Source organism: Lycorma delicatula, chromosome 8 (assembly GCF_047948215.1).
Source record: "Lycorma delicatula isolate Av1 chromosome 8, ASM4794821v1, whole genome shotgun sequence".
Lineage (NCBI taxonomy): Eukaryota > Metazoa > Arthropoda > Insecta > Hemiptera > Fulgoridae > Lycorma > Lycorma delicatula.
This window is the reverse complement of record NC_134462.1, coordinates 6,110,478-6,115,192: the sequence shown is the minus strand read 5'-3', so window position 1 is coordinate 6,115,192 and position 4,715 is coordinate 6,110,478. Positions and strand designations below refer to the sequence as shown.

At 30.8% G+C, this 4,715-nt stretch overlaps 1 pseudogene; it reads left to right on the top strand.

The window, feature by feature from the left end:
* Positions 1–4,346: 4,346 nt before the first annotated feature.
* On the top strand, positions 4,347–4,463 carry LOC142329621 (U4 spliceosomal RNA; annotated as a pseudogene).
* Positions 4,464–4,715: the final 252 nt, after the last annotated feature.

Genomic DNA, 4,715 nt, shown 5'->3' with positions numbered 1-4,715 from the left:
ATTAAATCGTGTTTGCTACTCTTCGCTGCGATACAGGCATTCGGAAATTTTTCTACGAATACTTGACGTGATTCTTCAAACGATTCAGAACGAATATAGGTCTCAACTATAGCTGTCTTCTGCTGGATTGAATAAGGCATTACACAAACACAACTGCACTAACAATACTGCATACCGCAACAAAACCTATACTGTACTGACAAGTAACCGTCTGATAAACGGCAGCAACAATCAGTATATGAAATACATACACTAATCGCGCTAATTATGTGAAAGTCTTTCATTAATAGTGTTGTAAAGCGGTTTCAGTACGAGTTCGGTTTTATGTTCCTCACTTTGTATCGTGTTTAAAATGTATGCGGAAATAAAAAAGGGCCAAAAATTAAAAGGATCGGATATAGGTAGAGGATTCTAGAATCCTGAATGCAGGAATTGCAGAAAACTATAAGAAAAACCTAGAAAAAAAAAGAAATTTGTTTTTTAATTGTGTTTATTTTTCTTAAATATTTTATTTTTATTAATTAATCTTTATTACCTTGTTATGCATTATGATTGATGTGTGATTATTTAGATATTTTTGTTTTAATTTCTTTAACTATTTTTTTATTATTCCATTCTATTAATAATTTTTTCGAAAAAAAGGTAGCAATTCATTTTAAGTTCTATTTTTATCTTATGATAAAATTATTCCTTTTTATTGAAAAAAAAAACTATTTTAAATCATTTTTGCATAGGAATATTTATTTCTAATTTTATGATACAGAATTACATAAAAAAATACAAAAAACAAAACAAAACTAGATGCAAAATCTCCCTTCTTAATTCCTTTTCTGAAGCAAGATACAGTTAAAAAAATCCCCTTACGGTACGCCGGAAGGCGGAGGTAGGTTTCACCGGTGCTAAGTAGGGGATAAGAAAGATTTCCACCTTAAAGTTAAGAAAAACTTCAAATTTACTCAATATAACAATTATTGCATGTGAAAAAAAGTTTCACATGTTTAGCATACAAGCCCCCGTCTTCTTACAATTCCAGCAACATTTTGGTCATCCCTCCGTAAGGGTTGGTCATATTAAAAATTGTTTCAGACAAAAGTTTTAATTAATGTTTAGAGGACTAATGAACACTTTAAACCGATTCGATTCTGTGTAAGGGAAGTATGACTTTTTTTGTCTTCGAAACCCCATTTTTCCACCTCATGGGCGAATGGTTAATGATATCAAAAAACTTTACTTACATACGTTTTAAGCCCTTATTCAAAGAATAGTAGGAACTTTAAACCAATTCTATATTTTACTTAATAAGAAAGTTATAGCGATATTTTGTTTTTTCGAAAAAGTCCCAAACCCATGGTCCGATTTTGTCCATTTACGAAATAGACCGAGATTTTGGGTCATTATATTTTATCTATCAGTTTGAAAGTGATTGCCGCAAAATTACGGCAGTTATCGTGTCCACAAGAAAGTGAAATATATATATATATATATATATATATATATATATAGAGTGATTCAAACAAACGGGAAATTTTAAAAATTAAATAACGTTAATGAAATTTTTTTTTTTAGAAAATGAATTTTATTTCATGTAATTGTACAAATGTTGCCATTTTAGGATACATACATTTTAGTTTATTTTTTAAAGCTGACATCTTGCAGGTCACCTCCTCTTCTATGTAAACACTCACGAAGTCTCTTCGTTAAATTGTTCATGGTTTGACGTAACATCTCGACTGGAATTTCCGCAATCGCTTTTCGGATCTATGCCTTCAGTTCTTCCGTTGTAGCAGGTCTACTGTGGAACACTTTGCTTTTAAGGTGACCCCACAAAAAGTAGTCGCAAGCTGAGAGATCAGGCGATCTGGGAGGCCATCTAATGTCACCGTTTCGTGAAATGACACGTTGTCCAAACAATCGGCGTACAGCTGGCATCGATCTCTTTTGTTTTTTCACAACAAAGGTGTTTTGTTAGTGTTTTGATCTTGATAAAAAAAATCTTCAAATTAAAAAAAAGTTTTGCTTAAGTGTCTAAATAAAGATTTGAAACGTTTTTTGTTTAATACATCCTCACCTTTTCCGATTTTTGCAAAAATTTAATACATTATTTCTCCCTATCTTCTAAGTTTGAAGAAAATTGGCCAACGAGGTTCAAAGATATAAGACCAAATATAGGCCAACTTACATACGCACAATCAAAAACAAATAAAAAAATAATTGTTTTGGACTTCCTAGCAATGCAATAAAAAAAAATCGTAGATTATATTTTTTTGTTAACAAATAAAAAAAATTTCCTTAAGACACAAAACATAAAAACCAAAAATTATTATTATTATTTTTTTGACTTATATGTATAATTTTCTCGTTTAAGCTGTGACAGCATATATCGTTACAGCCCGAAGAGTAATAATCCTTTAGATATATACACGAAAAATTGATTTTATATTAGGTTTGCTATAACCTAAGCTATTAAAAATGAAGTAGAGAAATATCCAAGCCGTTTAGTTCAAAGCAAGTACTCGTTGAATGGGGCAAACCTAATTGAAACAGTATTGTAGTTCAGAGACATAAATAAGCTTTCACCAACAACAGTAACAAATCAAAATTTTTATCACGGTTCTCCCCTTCATCCGGCGAGCGCAACGTACAGCAACAGCGCAAAGAAATCTATTAACCCTCGACAAACTTCCCCTCCTTTAAACTATGATCGGGAGGAGGTTTCATTCACTAGAGATGAGCCTGCACAAAACAAAATGCAGTTAAATTCCGGAATCTTTACACACCATTGCTCTCTGCCACGTGTCCCTCTACTACAGAAATGGGAGGTGACTGACAGGATCACGTCGTCCGCTATCATTATACCCGCCCATACATATATATCATACACATTAGAATACATATCCATTCAATGATAACGTCTGCTTTTGAAGGATTATCAAATTCAGGACCTGCTAGTAAATCATTTCGTCTCGTTAACTCTATAGGTTACTAAATTCTAAACACAAATCTCCTTCTTAATACAAATGATTCAAAATCTTTTTATTAAAATAAAAGAGAGAAAGAAACACACACACACACACACACACACACTATCACAAAGGGAGTCATTATATCTAGCATTTCCAATATATGACTCATATTATTAATGAGCATAGAAGTCATTGGCGGTACTTAGAAAAAACAAAGTATTTTTTCGTTGAACAAAAAAAAAATCACCGCTTTACAACAGTAGTTGTTGGATGGGAGATACATTGTTTTTTCTATAATCTTTCTTACGTATATTTCATAGATGTAATTTTTTATCTATATAATTTCATTTGATTATATCTAAGTGTAAATATTAGTTCGAAACCCGATTTAACAGCTATTTTTACGATTATCTGTTAAATAAAGCCTATGCAGTACTGAAAAAAAAGTATAAATTTGGAGTACTTGGAGAAAAGGTTCTTTCTTCCTATAGAATATATCTTCCTGAAAAATTTGTTGATGTATTAGTAAGTAAAAGAAATTTGGTTAATGTTTATATATATATATAAAACTACATGCCAACATTACATCAGTTTTATATGTTGTTTGTGCACACAATATTTTTGGTTTGGATAAAAAGAGTCTAGTAGGTGAACTCTACTTGACAAAAACAAATTAACATGTTGACTGCTACACCCAAACCAGCATTCTTTAACTACGTAGCTACAAAAATTTTCCCGTTAGTTTTTTAAAAATCTACTTATTTTCTTTATAAAAATTCTATTCTATCTTAAATTTTATGTAATTTTTATAAAAAAAAAAAATTGAGACGTAAATTTGGGCCTCACAGAATTTTGATGAATGAGGCCCAAATTGGTGTCTCAAAAAAAAGTTAATTCTACAAATGGGGACTTTAAATTACAATACACTTTTGTGTTTACAGGGATGAAATAAGGAACTCCATGAATATAGGTTTGTGTGGTTCAGAGTGCACATGGGAAAAACTTTATATCGCTCAACTTTTCATTTTATCTACTACTTAATAATAACATAATTCAAAAGGAACTTTGATAAGAAAACATGGAATATTTCTAATGAAAGTAGCAGTTTTTAAACATATTTATGTGTACGCAGTTTATACATATTTTCTTTTTTATCAATAATTATTTTAATATAATACTGATTTAGAAAAAATATAGTCAAGGTATATATGCAAAGTACATCCCCGACATTGAGCCTTTGCTTTTTTTCCTACCTAATGACAAAATTATTTAAAAAACTAAATATGTTTCCGTTATGAAAGAGCAGGGTCGGTCATTAGCCGGTGTATGGTCAAATTGGTAGCGTACGAAAATACGCCATGCCTGTACGGGATTCGAATCCGGGACTCTGCACACTGGCGATATCGTAACCGGTGAAGTTCATCTGAGGTGTGATTATTTCTAGGTAAAAAATTAAATTTATTTTATAAACGTCAGCTATTATTTTATTACAATTATGTAAAATTTATAATTTTTAGAAATAGGTAGGCAACTTTTAAGTGAGGCAATGGTTAAAGTAGCTAAATATATTTTCTCTATTATATTATGACGATTTTGTCCGAAACGAGTCCCGTAGATCAACTGCACATATAACTTATCTCAGAATCGGATATCACAGTAGTAAATCTTTTAAAATGTTATATTTACGTAAAAACTAGAGCATTATTTTTTGCAAATTTAAAAGTTGATGTTTTTCATAAATGATTCGTGGTT